Source organism: Podarcis cretensis, assembly GCF_951804945.1.
Source record: "Podarcis cretensis genome assembly, chromosome: 11".
In the NCBI taxonomy this organism is placed as follows: Eukaryota; Metazoa; Chordata; class Lepidosauria; order Squamata; family Lacertidae; genus Podarcis; species Podarcis cretensis.
Genome location: NC_137180.1, coordinates 32,244,365 through 32,260,858, shown reverse-complemented (window position 1 = coordinate 32,260,858; position 16,494 = coordinate 32,244,365). Strand labels below are relative to the sequence as shown.

Below are 16,494 nucleotides of genomic sequence, written 5' to 3'. Positions count from 1 at the left end.
TAAATCCCTGGCAAAGCAGTATCCCATTACATCACTGCTTCACATGCATTCATTCTCTTCAATATTGTTGGCTATTTCAGGTTAACTACCAAAATTATTTGCCTGAGAAGCGAGATTTAATTGTCTTACAACTACCTCTGTGAAATACAATAGGGATAACAAGTACCCATTGATTATACTATTGGATAGAAAAAGGGACTCTTATTCTTGCATTTTTCATTCATTTTGTCATTGCATTCTCTTTGAAAGAGACCAAATGGGTCTCAGCAGGTGAAAGCAAAGAAATGTGAAAGGGCCCCTTTGATGAATGACAATAACACAACTGCCCTCCTCTCTCCTTTAACCCCCTCCCCCCATTTTTTTTGAGATTATAAAACAGTATTAAATCATGCCCTGTTCGATATTGATTGAGAGGGAGCTAAACTAAAACCAACAATAGTAGACTGAATCAGAGAATTGCAATTTCTTCAATGGACACTAAATCCAGCTAACCTCCCAGTGCTTTTTTCCCCATGCAGGCACTTAATAAATAAATAAAACTATTTACTTACCATCAAACTATTATATAAGGAACAAATTTACATTTGTGCCAGCATCTTCAGTTACAGCCGTGACAACATCTTGCAACAGTAACTGCAAGAAGCTGTGTCCACAGTCTTATAGGTGGCAAATTCAAGTGAAGATTTGAGGGAAGGGAAATTTGAAATATTCGTAATACCTGTTGCTGAGTTCAAAAGAAGTACAAAGCACTTTTAAAACTACAAAAATATATGTGGTTCAAAAAAGGCAGAATAATATTTGATGTTAGACCTAGATAATATTTGATGTTAGACCAATTGTGTTTCAAGGCTATTTATTGTAGACATCAGTATTCACTATGAGACAATCAGTTTGGTCTTGCATGAATATGTTAGCTTAGAGGAGCTCTTCATGATAACATTGGGTGTTAATTTACGGTCAGTGGAGGACACCCCCCACACACACACTCTTATTATCACAATGCATTTCGAACTGTAGCTGCAAATAACATAATAAAGTAAAGAAAAGAAAAGTTCTTACATCGTACCAAAGTCAATGCCAGTGCTTTTAATCTGAATGTGCTGTTTCTTGGTCACACTCAAGCTATAGACTTGAGCTGAAAAGGTCTTTTCCATATTTTTCACTCTTACATGTGTTTCAGAAATTACAGCAGTCTCTGTCGGAGGTAATTCCTGAGCATAGTTTACAATGTGAGGGGGGAAAATACTGATTTAAACAATCCATTTCCAAATAGACATTGTATTATGCCATGATAATAAGTGATGGCTAGATTCAACAAAATGTTCTGAAGTGATACTTCTCAAATTAGCCATTAGTGCAGAATGAAATAATTGTTCAGATAATAATGATACCAATATTAATTCTGTTCCTAGTATGTAAAGATAAGGGCTTTTGGGGTATTTATTATTAATAGACTTATTTGAAAGAACAGCACACAGAGAGCCAGGGAGGGGGAGCATATAAAAAGCTTTCCCTAGTAGTCAGCAGCACAGTTATAAAAATTAAGAAAATGAAGCAAAGTAGTCCAGCATTCAAAGAAAAATATGTGTCACCTTTCTAATAGCTAAAATGTTTTGATGTTTGATGGTTAGAAACCCTTCAAATATGCACTCATCAATGAGGTGATTCATGATATCCATGCAGAAAGTATATTAAGACTTTTGCTGCTACTAACATGCTGCATGTTTAAAATATTAGTATCAAAAAACATCTGACAGATAAAAATCTTTGGAAGGATAGAAAATACTGCAGTGATAAAAAGAAGTGTGATGAGACATGAAAGAGCTGCATACAAAGCAAGATGCTTTTGAGAGGAACGCATACAAAAGAAAAGAATTAATTATCTTTTCACCATATGTTTATGACCGTATTGATTTTTTTGATTGATCTATATGCTTTTTTTTTTACTCTAATAGTTGCTTTGCCTCTGTTTATTTACTTTCCTCATGTGACATCTATCGGTGTTCACCTTTGATTTCGTTCAATGCCTGTTGCAATATTTCCATCCAGCAATACTTTCTCTGTGGAATGCACAGCATTAATAAATATTTTGATTATGAGCTAAATGTGAAGGTTGAAACCACTTGTAATTGCATTTGGTTCTTAACAACAAAAAGATGCATAGAGCAATGGCAGGTTTTGAAGCTTCTAGTGCCGAAACTGCGGTGATTCTCTTTGACACAGTTTCCCAAGCAATTTTTTTATAAATATAGCATACCAGCTACAGAGCTTTAATTTCTTAAAATGCCACTCAGGATGAACTGGCTGAATTATAATGCTAATTGTATTTTAATTTGATTTGACTTTTCAAAGGAAGATACAGCATGCTAGGTTAATAATTATCAAGGTGTGGGGAGGTGGTTGTGCAAGCTTCATGTGCCTTATTTTTCAGATTGTGCAAAAAATGTGCTAATTCATCTGTTGTCCAGTTTCTTGCAAAAATGTTCCTGTCCCTTAACTAAACAAGCCTAAGCTACCTAAAAATGCACCTGTCCTCTACCTAAATAATAAATTCTGGAGAAAAGAAGACTCTCGCAGTTTTTTTGTTCCTCATTGTCTAGAAATAGACACACCTTCCTTCCAAATTACATTATGTATGCTGAGAAATACAGTCGTCAACTAATTGAGGATAAGCTGTAATGAACTATTGTGCTTGTCCTTATTGCCTACCAATTATCTACGGTGATTATAATTAGGACCTTTTTTTTTTTCTGGGAGTGTTTGGGCAATCATCATTTGCTTATGGGTGCGTTGTTGTTGTGCTACATTTTGACATTGTTCTCCAGATATGATCAAGGGAAATATAGTCTAGATAATGTGTGTGTGTGTTGCAATGAATACATGCTTTGTCTACATTTAGTGTTTGAAAAGACATTCAATGTATTTAATAGAGTGATGGTCACCACCTAGGATGCCTTTGAAAGAGAATTAGACAAATTTATGGAGGATACGACTATCAGTGACTATGAGGCCTTGCCACCCTAGACTCCTTCAGAAGATAAGTTCTGGGAATCATGTGTTGGGAGAATGCTGTTGTACCCAGGTCCTGCTTGCTGGCTCACCAGAGTGGTACATGCTCTGGTTATCTCCCACTTGGACTATTGTGGTGCACTCTATGTTTGAAGGTGACTTAGAAACTAATCCAAAATGCAGCTGCCAGACTGGTGACTGGGAGCAGCTGCCAGGACACCGGTTTTTAAAGGATCTACATTGGCTCCCAGTACCTTTCCAAGCATAATTTAAAGTGTTGGTGCTGACTTTTAAAGGCTTAAATGACTTTGGCTCTGTGTACCTAAAGGAGTGTCTCCACCCCCATTGTTCAGCCTGGAGACTGAGGTCTAGCTCCAAGGGCCTTCTAGTGGTTCCCTCACTGTGAGAAGTGAGGTTGCAGGGAACCAGGCAAAGAGCCTTCTCAATAGTTGTGCCCACCCTGGGGAATGCCCTCCCATCAGATGTCAAGGAAATAAACAACCACAGTCATACCTCTTGTTGCATTTGCTTCACATTGCGGCTTTTCGGGTTGTGAACGCAGCAAACCCGGAAGTGTATACTTCTGGGTTTCAGCGCGCACACGCGTGCAGAAGCATTCTGCACACTTCGCACATGCGCAAAAGCGATCTATCGTGCTCTGCGCTTGCACAGAAGCGCTGCTCTACTTGCAGACTTTTCGGGGTGCGAACGGCACCCCAGAATGGATCGTGTCCGCAACTAGAGGTACCACTGTATCTGACTTTTAGAAGACATCTGAAGGCAGCCCTGTATAGGGATTTTTTTAATGTTTGATGTCTTACTGTGTTTTAATTTGTTGGAAGCCTCCCAGAGTGGCTGGGGCAACCCAGTCAGATGGGCGGCATATAAATAATATAAATATTATTTATTATTTATTATTATGGCTTCCCACGGACAAGGACCTTTGGCCTGATCCAGCAGGGCTCTTCTTATGCTTTTATTCTCAGACAGCCAGTTTGGTGTGTGAGAGAAAACCATTCACAATTTCTTTAAGTTTTAAACAGATTAGAGATTCTTCACAACAACAAAAGTCATCTTCAATACCCATAAATGTAAACACCCGATTAATCATGTTCTCATCTCTTGCAGACATCCTTACACCAGTGAAACTGAAGCAGCCCGCTGAATTCAACCCAAGCATTTAAAACCACTGCAGCTTGAATACCAGGTTTGGTCAACATAAAATAAAAAATATTCATGTGTAGTTATGTATTTTTCTGGAGGACAGTCAACCCCAGAAGCCAGTCAGGTAAGTGGAAGAATTTTGGATTGATATTGAATGGGAATAAACATGATTCCCGCTTCATGTGCCAGATATGTGCACAGATATGTGCTTGTCCACAGAGTATCTTCTGACAATATTTGATTAGGATGCATGTCCTGCCCACACTACCACCATGGCAGACATGATCCGAGTGCATTTACAGCCATGTGTGCCCTTTAAGGCACCCAGTGTGCTTTAGGAGACAGGTATCTCACAAGCACCAAACTCATCAGCTGCATAATTCATCAGGCCGAACCACATGGCTCTTTTTAGTGATGAGGTGGTGGGGCTTGAGCGAATGTGGTTTGAATGATTCCCTTTGTGGTTAAATGGCCACAATAGCACTTCACTGCAAGTCTAGATGCTATATTTCCACCCTATCGCAAGATGCGGGGATGGGATACAGTAGCTGCATATTGAACTGTGGCCACTTGAAGATGCAATCTCTTGACAATTTTGCCACACTGCCTGTAGGGGGTAAAATTTACACTTCATTTTTATCCACAGAAATCCCCCCCCCCCCCAGTCCAGATGATCATGCTAATTAGCCCCTGGACTCTGATCCTTAGAAAAATGAAAAATAAAAAATAAATCAAATCCTGCCTTTCCTTTGTGATGCTTCCTAGCACAGAGAGAATCAATCACATAAAGTGTGACATCACACCTTTTCCCAACATACCGTACTTCCAGTTCTCCAGCCCCAGAGAGAAACTGGGTGATATATTGCACTTCTCATGATTACCCATCTGCATAGTGTGGATCACCACTTGGGGTGGGGAAATCCTCTCGAGATTGTCTGCACTACGCTGTCATTCCAAATATAATGTGAGGAGTGGGGTGTAAACTGGCCTAATTCTTCCGTTCATCTTGGTTGTTGATCTGACACATCAACATCTTTACAGGGTATGTAAAATTATCAGAAACTATAAGATATTGGTCCACTAATTGGGACTCCTGTTACAAAGTTTTGTCATGATTTCTAACCACACAGGTTTATACTCATGAAATACTGCAAATATAGGAAAGATCTTGGTTTTCTAGATTGGTCTCCCTTATTTTTCTCCCCACACCTGATTACATGTCCTCCAGTTGTTACCATTGTATTTAGATTAATTAATTTTCACTAAATGCCAATTTACACATGTGCATCAGAGGGAGATTATTCCTTATAGGCCAATTAGCATCTCCTACGGAAGAGCTCAAATGAAAAGGTTTTGCTCAACTCAGTGTGTATGTGTGTGCACATTTGTGTGTGTGTTGGGGGAAAAGAGAAACCATATTCTCACCATATTGCATAGGTCTAGAGAGAAGTCCCCTTCTGCTACTTTATTTTATTTTTTTTTTAATAATATTTATTAACATTTCCAATAAAAACATACAAATACAAACAGCAACAATAAAAACAAAACAAACAAAAAAAACAACAAGTATAATTTCAAACCTTAATTTTCTCAACCTATTTTCCCCGACTTCCTCATACCTCCCCGTTTTGTATTCTAATTTCATTATCCAATCAGCAAATCCATTCCCTTGTTTCCCAAAAGTTTTTTACTAATTCCATTCCTTTTCTTAATCAAGGTCTCTGAAAACCACATTATTTTTAAACCCCTGTCAATCTAACATTCACTAATCTTATAGTATTTATTAAGGTAGTCTTTAAATTTCTTCCAATCTTCTTCCACTGTCTCCTTCTCCTGGTCCCGGATTCTGCCCGTCATCTCTGCCAGTCCCATATAGTCTGTCATTTTCATCTGCCATTCTTCCAGAGTGGGTAGATCTGGTGTCTTCCAATACTTGGCAATAAGGATTCTTGCTGCTGTTGTGGCATACAGAAACAAAGTTCTATCCTTCTTTAACACCACATGGCTAACCATACCCAGGAGAAAGGCCTCTGGTTTCTTCAAGAAGGTATATTTAAATACCTTTTTCATTTCATTATATATCATTTCCCAGAAAGCCTTGACCCTTGGGCACGTCCACCAGAGGTGAAAGAATGAACCTTCATTTTCTTTACACTTCCAACATTTATTATCTGATAAGTGGTAAATTTTAGCAAGCTTGACTGGGGTCATGTACCACCTATAAATCATTTTCATAATATTTTCTCTCAAGGCGTTGCACGCCGTGAATTTCATACCGGTGGTCCACAACTTTTCCCAGTCAGCAAACATAATATTGTGTCCAATATCTTGCGCCCACTTAATCATAGCTGATTTAACCGTTTCATCTTGCGTGTTCCATTTCAACAGCAAGTTATACATTTTTGACAAATTCTTAGTATTGGATTCTAACAGTTCTGTTTCCAATTTTGACTTTTCCACCTGGAAACCAATTTTCCTATCCAGCTTGTAAACCTCCATTATTTGATAATAGTGAAGCCAATCTCGCACTTTGTCTTTTAGATTCTCAAAACTCTGCAATTTCCACTTATTACCCTCCTGTTCTAGGATTTCACAATATTTTGGCCATTTAGACTCCGTATTAAGTTTTTTCAATGCCTTTGCCTCCATTGGTGACAGCCACCTTGGAGTTTTATTCTCCAACAAATCTTTATATTTAATCCAGACATTATACAATGCTTTCCTGACAATATGGTTTTTAAAGCCTTTATGAACCTTAACCTTGTCATACCACAAATATGCATGCCACCCAAAAAAGTTATTAAAACCTTCCAAATCTAAGGTGTCTGTGTTCTCAAGAAGCAGCCAATCCTTCAACCAGCAGAAAGCTGCTGATTCATAGTAAAGTTTCAAGTCTGGCAGGGCAAATCCCCCCCTTTCCTTTGCATCAGTTAAAATCTTAAATTTTATTCTGGGTTTTTTGCCCTGCCAGATAAATTTAGAGATATCTCGCTGCCATCTCTTAAAACACTCCATCTTATCAACAATTTGCAATGTTTGGAACAAAAATAACATTCTAGGCAATACATTCATCTTAATAGCTGCAATTCGACCAGACAAGGAAAGCTTCAAGTTTGACCAAATTTCTAGATCTTTTTTCACTTGATTCCAACATTTCTCATAATTATCTTTAAATAGATTCATGTTTTTAGCTGTCATATTAATCCCCAAATATTTTACACTCTTAACCACAGTTAAACCTGTTTCATTCTGAAACCTCTCCTTCTCCCCTACTGTTAAGTTTTTCTCTAATACCTTAGTCTTTGATTTGTTTAATTTAAATCCTGCCACTTGACCAAACTCTTGAATTAATTCCAAAACCCTTTTGGTGCTAGATTCTGGCTCTTGTAATGGAAGTACCAAGTCATCTGCAAATGCTCTCAATTTATATTGTCTCGCTCCGACCTGAACCCCTTTAACCAGCTGGTCTTTTCTTATCATGTTGAGCAAAACCTCCAGGACCGAAATAAAAAGTAATGGGGAAATTGGGCACCCCTGACGTGTCGCTTTTTCTATCTTAAATTCTTCTGTGACTACATTATTTACAATTAACTTTGCTTTTTGTTCAGAATATATTGCGCCTATACCGTTTTCAAAACCTCGGCCTACCCCCATCCCATGGAGATTCTTCTTTAAAAAGGTCCAGGAAATATTGTCAAAGGCTTTCTCCGCATCCACAAATATCAGAACAGCTTTTGTGTTTATGTTAACTTCTAGCATTTCCAAAATGTCTATTATATTCCTTACATTATCTGATAAATGTCTTCTCGGGAGGAAGCCCGATTGATCCCTATGAATCTCCCCCATCAAAACTTTTTTCAATCTCTTAGCTAAAATGTCGGCAAAAATTTTGTAATCCACATTTAATAAAGAGATTGGACGATAGTTCTTAAGTTGGGTCTTTTCAGTCTCTGTCTTCGGTATAAGCGTAATATAAGCCTCTTTCCACGTATCAGGTGCTTCTTTCCCCTCAAGGATTTCATTACAGACTTCCTTCAAAGGTTGTATTAGCCATTCTTTTAAAGCCTTGTAATATTTGGAAGTCAGTCCGTCAGGTCCCGGAGATTTGCCCAGTTTCATGTTTTGAATGGCATCTTCTATTTCTTGTTCAGTTATTTTCTGATTCAGAAGCACTTTGTCTTGACATGAAATTTCCTTCATCCCATTTTTCTTCAAAAATTGTTCTATATCAATCTCTTTTTCTGGCCCTTGTGTATATAGTTGTTTAAAATATCTCTGGAAGCAGCTTCTAATTTCAGTTGGATTGTTTATGTTCTTTCCATCCACTTCTAAATTTGTCACTGTATTTAGTTTTTGTCTCTTCTTCAGTTGCCAAGCCAACAATTTCCCGCATTTATCAGCGGATTCAAACGTTTTCTGTCTCATTTGTTTAATTTTCCATTCTATTTCTTGGTTCATCAGTTCCATGTATTGCATTTGGCATAATTTAATTTCTCTCAAGATCTCCTGAGACTTTGGTTTTGATCTCAATTTCTTTTCTCCTTCTTTAATTTTTTCTAATATCTTATCCTTTTTCTCGTTTTGGCTTTTCTTCTTTATTGCATTTTGTTGTATCAAGAAACCTCTCATAACCGCTTTGCTTGCATCCCAGATTACTCTTTTTTCCACATTAATCCTCATGTTAATTTCAAAATAGTCTCTTAATGTTTTTTGGGCCTTTTTACAAAATTCTTTATCTCTGAATAATGAGTCATTCCTCCTCCATCTGAAAGTGCCAGCTGTTGTTTGATTCATCTCCATCTTCACGGCGTTATGGTCGGAGCAAGTCTTTGGGCAGATTTCCACTTTTTTTATCTTTGATGCCAGTCCTCTAGTAACCCATATTTGGTCAATTCTAGTCCAGGTCATTTTGGCTTCAGAAAAGAAGGTTCCTTCTCTTTCAAGAGGATTTTTTAATCTCCAAATATCAACTAAGTCCATATTGTCAGTCATTTCAAAAAATGTTTTTGGTAGCCTTCCGTCTTTAGAAATTACTTGTCTTTGTGCTTTGTCCATGTTTGTAGAGACAACTCCATTCATATCTCCCATCAAAATTATATTTGAGTCCATGTAGTCCAGCAAAATCTCATGCAACTTTTTAAAAAATTCAGATTTGCCTTCATTTGGTGCGTAGATTCCTAGAATCAAAAATTTCTGGCCTTGTACTTGGATTTCAATTGCCAGATATCTTCCTTGCTCATCTTTAAATATTTGTTTCGGCATCAATCTATCCTTTGCATATATAACCACTCCTCTTTTTTTCACTCTGTCAGATGATATAAATTCATGTCCTAGTTTTTTATTGATAAGTAGTTTTCTATGTGTTCTTGTCACATGTGTCTCTTGCAGGCAAATCAAGTCCAATTGTTGTTTCTGTAGAATATGAAAAACGTTCTTCCTCTTCCGAGGAATATTAAGTCCATTGCAGTTCCAGCTCAATAATCACAGGGCCATGATGGGATTATTTACTTACTCCTCCTACTGCTCCCAATTGTTGCTCTTCTTCTGTTGGTGGCTGTAGTCCAAACGATAAATTTGCCAAGTCCAATATTCCTTTTCCTGGTATTGTTGGCTCTTCTCCAAGTTCTGCTTCCTTCTGCTACTTTAATGTACCAAACCTTTACCATTCTCTAAGTTTTCTTTAGCTCCTTCTCAGACTTTCATGCTCAGAATTTTAATGATTAGGTCTTCCTAATTGGCACTCCATAAATTCCTACCCATTGCACTTCCATTTCTGATGTAGTGCTATAGAGGCTTAAAGCAAGCAAACAAAAATCCTAACTGGAAGTAGAAGCAAAAAAGCCATGGAGTAGGCAAAAGAGATTACTATTAATCCAGCACATTTCAGGCCCTAAGTATAAGGAAAGAAGCAGCAATACATCTAAATGTTGACTTGTTCATTCTCTTAATTTCCCTGAAGGAGGACCAGTAGGGTCCGGAACACATTGGCTCAATAAACCTCTCTCTTGACTGCCCCATTACTTTTTGATTCCACTTCCACATCCTTCTGGGGAATACCCATTTTTGTTACATTTCCAAACTATATTGCTCTTCATTACAGTGGAACGCACTGTTACTCTTGCAGTAGGGCTGCTATTGTATAAGCCATGACACGAGTAGAAAGAAGTGGCCCCTTCTACTCTGATCAAGGTTGGCCTGCATATGAGACTGACTTAAAACCACCCACGTTTGTGACCCTCAGCACTTCTAGTGGGAGTGAATTCCACAGTTTAACTATATGCTCTGTGAAGTACTTTCTTTTGTCTAACCTGTATCTTCCAACATTCACCTTCACTGTATGGCTCTGAGTTCTAGTATTTTGAGAGAAAAGGACTCTATTCATATTCTCCACACCATACGTAATTGTCTGCAGCTCCGCCGGGTCCCTCACTCACTGTTTTCCCTAAACTGAAAAGTCCCAAATGGTGTAACCCACCTACAATGTTAACAATGCAGATGGTTCTTAGGTCCAGCATTGATGTAATATTTGAACATGCATCCCACATATCCCCTTCACTTAAGTACCTAAAATGGGACTTTTTGAATGAAGCTAAGTGCTAAATTAAACCCTCGAAAATAACCATTGCATTTGCTGAAGAAGTTGCCAGAGTTGCAGGTGGGGGCAGAGCATGATCCTGATTTTTCAACTTCTCTGTTACACTTCTGAGCTACACCATTACATTAGCACAATTTGTGCATTTAATTTTCTCTGTTAAAACTAAAATAAAGTTGATGATGCTTTTATAACACACATTTAATGTGAATGCTAAATTATACACTGTTACATTGAGTTAACATGTTTCACATTGATATATTTTTATTCACTTGCTAAAAGTCCCTCTTCCATGAATACTTGAGACGATGAAGCATTTATCCACTACTCTTGCATGCCGAAGAGATGGTTATTCTAGTCAAGAAACCCAATTTCCATACATTACAATTATTTGGGATTGTTACTAATGTATGATAATGTAAGGAAAGTGTAGGCTTTCTTCTTCAATTTCTAGGGAGGAGTTATTTTATATCATTAAGTTACAGTACTTTCACTTTGCGCCAAATTCTCTAGATCAGTAAATTTATTGCTGGCTGATTATTCAAACAGAAAGGAACAGGGTGGGGGGAATTATCCAGCTAGCTATTCTGCTCCTCTAGAAGAAATATTTAACTCCAAAGTGGCCAACAACAGGGCATTTAGGCACCTAGATTCTCTTTGAAATACTTTTGATATCAACAAAATAAATTGGTGTCCTGATCCTATTACAGAGCGCAATCCTAACCCCACCAGGTCTGCTGGACAGAGGCAGTTAGGATGGGGCAGAGATGTCCATTGTCTGCTTCAGAAACTCTATGCTATACTCATGGAAATCTCTTAAGGAATGAATCTACTGCCAGTGGTGGCCAGTGTGAGGTCTCAAAACAGGGCATTTGGGGGGCAGAGTCAGGAAAGAGGCAGCCTTTATCTCCTGGATCCAAAGCCCCAGATAAACGCCAGGATCCTGCCCATGCCTCACTGATTTTAATGGGATGAGTAATTCTGAAAGATGGAGATACGCCAAGCAAGACAAAAGGAAAAATGCCACACTCCCACCTGGAAATAAAAAGCTAGCAGGCTTTTGGAAGTACTGGATGATCCACCACTTCATACACCCACACCATTTTTTTAAAAAAGACAGAAAGTTTGACTGGCTAGAGATAACAGTTCAAATATGATCATGTGACACATTGATGAAACAGACAACAGAAAAAGAGTAAGGTACTTGTACAAGCTGTTAAGGCCTCTTGAGATGCTATTATATTTTCAGAACAAGTAACAGGGAAAGAAATCCAGATAAATTTTCAGTAGAAATAACCTAAAGAAATAAAAACAGCAGCTGCAAACACAAAGCAAAATACAGCCATGCTTCTGAATTCTCTGAATTTTGCAATGCAGTTCTCTTGCTAATAACGTGTATAAAATGCATATGCTAGAGTAAAGTATGAAAAAAATGCATTATAGTAAGAAAAATTGCTTTCCAAAGGTGTGCATAATTGGGAGAAATGTGCACTTAAAAAAAAGCAAACTGATGTGGAAATGTGGAGATCTGAAGTTACAACTGGAAAAATGAGACATGGGAGAAAACTGAAAATGACAGGATTCACCCATCCCTAGTGCCGAATGCACATGTGTTCACACCAAGTGCACCAATCCGCAGAGGGAGTTCCACAAATGCAGTGCCACCACAAAGATGCTCATTTGCCACTATTCACCCGCCAGACCTCAGCAGGAATAAGTCAGCAGAATAACCCAGAAAAGTACCTCACCAGCTGATATTAAGGGCAGGATGGCATAGCAGAAGGGCCATAACTCCGTGGTAGATCATAAGCCTTGAATGAAGGAGGTCCCAGGTTCCGTCCCTGGCCTCTCCAAGTATAGTGGGGAAAGGTTCCTGCCTCAGACCTAGGGTTATCGTTGCCAATCAGCCTAGACAATATTGAACTAGATGGACCAATGTATTGACTCAGTATAAGGGAACACCATTTTCAAGCCATAGTTGTGATAGCTCAGTGGCCAGCTGCTCGGAATCCTTTATCCCCATGCATATAGGCAAGCATTAATGATGATGCTTTTGGTTTGCTCTCTCCTTTTCTCCAGAACGTTTCCTCATCTGTTAACAATTGAGGAATGCAGTGGAACTACAGAGCTATGCAATCCTATGCCTATCTACTCAGAAGTAAGCTACATTGAGCTCAGTAGGGCATACTCTCAGGAATGCAGGATAAGTGGAATTACTTGATTGCATCACATTTTCCTATGGGTGGGGTTTCTCCCAGAATTTGTGATCCAGGAAGCCATTGAAATCAATCAGATTTCTGCTGATAGGTTGAATGGGGTGCGTAATGCACTCTGACATTCCAATCCTCTACCGACATTCCAATCCGAGGCGCTCTGACAATCCAGTCCTACACAAACCCTGTGTTCAACGAGATTTTTACACAGGTAAGCATGGATAGCAGTAGTTAGCAGCCCGAGGCTGTAATCCTAACTCCACATACCTTGGAGTAAACCCCACTTAATTCAGTCGGACTTACTTCTGAGTAAAGTTGATTAGGATTGCAGCTTAAATGCCTTTCTCCTGAAGTTACTCAAAACTCCTTGAAGAATAGCACTGCACCTTTGCCTTGAGGGTAATTTGACAAAGAATTTCTCATTTATTTCTATTATTTATTTTATTAAAGTATTTCTATACAGCCTTTCACATCCAATTCCAAGGCATCAAACAGCAACTTGAGAAGTACAGACATCACCATGAAAATTGCAATATATAGATGGAAGTTAAAAACCCCAAGGATGTTATATTGGAAATTAAGCACCCGCAAAAGCCCAGAAGCACAGGCATGTTTTTAGTAAGCACCAAAAAGCTGTTGTAGCTCATTCCGATAGTCAGGCAATGGTCCTAAGAAGAACTCTGCTAGACCAGGCCAAAGGCCATCCTCTAGTCCACAATCTAGTCTCAGCATCACCAACCACATGCCCATGGGAAGAAGGTAAGCAAGTCTCCAGTTAAATTCTGCCCTGTTTTTGTTCCTTAACAGTGTTTGACACATTCAGATCATCCGTGTGCTTCCACATTTATTTTCTGTTGCAGAGAGTCCTCAGCTTTCAGGCTCCTGCTGTTTTCGCTGTTCTGTCAGCTAATTAAACACACAAACCTGAGAGAAAGGACCAGTTAAATCCTCCTCGCTAACAAAAGAGATTTCTCAATAGGGCTGATGTCAAATGCATTTTGAGATGTCTTGTGAAACCTCTTCATGAAGCAAAATGTTTAGCTTTTCTTCTGCCACTTGAGGTTCATGGCTGTCCGGAATTACACGCAAGGAGCTGGTAGCTGACTGCAAGTATTTCAGAGACAGACAACATGGCAGCTGGTCTCACCCTCCTTCCAAAAGAAGTGTCATTTGTGCACCCGCCTCAGCATATAAATGTGGTTTCTTCTAATGGATTAGGGCCACTTAACAGCATTCATTAGGTAAATAGCACCCTGGGCTAACAGTGCCTTCAGCTGCACCCCACCCCGTGGTCAGCCTTGCAGCATTGCCAAGCAATGTGACTTGCACAAGTCTGCAAAACTTAGCAGTGTGACAGATTCCCCTTTTCCTAGGCTTTCCCAGCAATGTCCATGATAAGGGCCCAGACCTACCTCTCAGGTATCTTGCCTTGGTCACACCAAGACACTGGCACCCCCTTGAGCTTGGCACCCAGATTGAAAACACGGCTCACTCACCTGTAATGCCAGCCCTGAATCTCATGTTTCTCAGTGCATGTGGAAATATTGCTCTTGTACAATGGCCATTCATTTTAAAGGGACTTCCTCAAGGCAGCTTCTCAATTGGTTATGTTGGACACACACTAACTGTGTCATCAGAACCAGAAGTGCAGTGGCTTACATTACCCATTGAGAAGTGGGTATAAAGGAAGATGTAACACCATGACTCTTCCCTCCTGCCCTGGTTCTTTTCAAATAGCCCATAAATACTTGCCACTTAATGCCAACTATTTATTTTTCTTTATAAAATTGTTTCAGATTTTTGAATATACTTCATACGTTTTCCATAATAAATCACTTTTCTCAGGACTTCCCAGTCCATCCTCCCCTGGCACCTGATTCAAACCTTATTTTGCTGCGTATACTTTTCTTCTACCCTGTTTTGTCCTATAAATATCACTTATTATTAGTAACTGCTGCTCATGCTGCTATTCCTACATGTAAGTTAATTTAAATATTATATCTCTTTAAGTACTCTCCCAGGTATTGCCACTCATCTCTTTATCTGTATCTTATATTGGTTTCTCATTTTCTTATTTGGTTTCTTATTTTCGCTGTCATATATGCTAGCTCCATGTATTCTATAAATTCGTTCCGCCATTGTTCTTTAGTTGAGATCTCGCTTTCCTCCCATTTTTTGGCATACATTATTTGGGCTGCTACAGTTGCATATAAGAAGGGACAGAGTGCCTTCTTGGGGATGTCATCATATGTTAAGCCTAGTAGGAAGGTCTCGGGTTTGGGGGGAAATATAAATTTTAAGATCTTTTTTAGCTCTACATAGATCATTTCCCAATAACCCTTGGCTTGTTTACATGTTCACCACATGTGCATAAAGGTTCCTTCAACCTCTTAACACTTACAGCACAATTTGGATCCCTTTCTATACATTTTAACCAACTTGCTGGGTGTCAGGCACCCACTGATATTAGCAGTATATTTGGTATATTTGCAGTACATTTGTTTCTGCTCTAGCACATAGAGCAGAATACAGACTGATAAAAACACAACAAAAAGAAAACCAATTAAAAACTCAGAAGATCTGAGAATATGAATGAATTCATATTCACTGTCTATGGAAAACTCTATTTCTTTTTCTTAGCTTTTTTTGCAGTAGAGGAGATTCATAAGACTTATCCAGTGTTGCACAAGCAGTTTCCCCCTTTTCCTCATTTTCTTGCAGTTGCCTATGCTCTGCAAATCTGCTCCAGAGGGTCTCTCAACCCTCTAAAGCAGATTGGGGAATCACACCAGGAGCTACAGTGGGAAGAGGTGGGTGGGCTGGCCCTGTATATATTATTCCTATTATCATGGGAGTTTATAGGAAGTGAATGACTATTCCCTATTAATGTTTGCCCTTGATTTTAGAAATGCAGTCACTAATTCATCTTGGCTTACTTTCTTCCCAATCAGTTACAGAAGCTTTGAACAATATCACATTTCAAGTAGATCGTGGTGCCTAATGAATTACAGACCGCTTGATTAATAGCACTTGTTCAGCATCACATCAATGGTGTATGAAATATAAGAGAATGGAGGAGTGGGGGCGAAATGGTGTTTATGCCTGGTGCTTTTTCCTCCCTATGATACAGGCCAGTCATCATCAAAGCTGATTCCACCACCCCCGCCCCCGCTTTTGCTGCTCATCTGCCGGTGGTTTGGTTTGGTTTTTAATTCTACAAGTGTGCATTTCTGTCTCAGGCTGGTGCTTGCTAACACAGTCTTTATCATTCAAGTGGCTTGCTGCAGATTCTGCTGAAACATCAATACTGAGCACTGATGGTTGCAATCAGTAAATCTCAATCCCCTAGCCTGGCATACAGCATGAAGAAGTGGGGGCAGGAGGCGAGGAGGAAGAGAAGCTGTAAGGATGCAACTTTGGTCGAAACCAGCGTCAAGCAACCAAGCTGCAGTGGCATATCTCATGGAAAGCCACTGGTGAATTGCGGTTGATGGAAGGCATGCTTCACCCTGCTGT

At 39.1% G+C, this 16,494-nt stretch overlaps 1 long non-coding RNA gene across 3 annotated transcripts in view; it reads left to right on the top strand.

The window, feature by feature from the left end:
• Positions 1–16,494, top strand: part of LOC307226899 — a 139,961-nt gene that overhangs the window by 83,955 nt on the left and 39,512 nt on the right. For 2 of the 3 annotated variants that reach the window (XR_013843672.1, XR_013843673.1), the window contains one exon: positions 4,138–4,441. This is a non-coding gene — a long non-coding RNA (uncharacterized lncRNA). Of the gene's footprint in view, positions 1–4,137; positions 4,442–16,494 lie in introns of those variants that run through there. The other variant, XR_013843671.1, reaches the window with a different exon arrangement.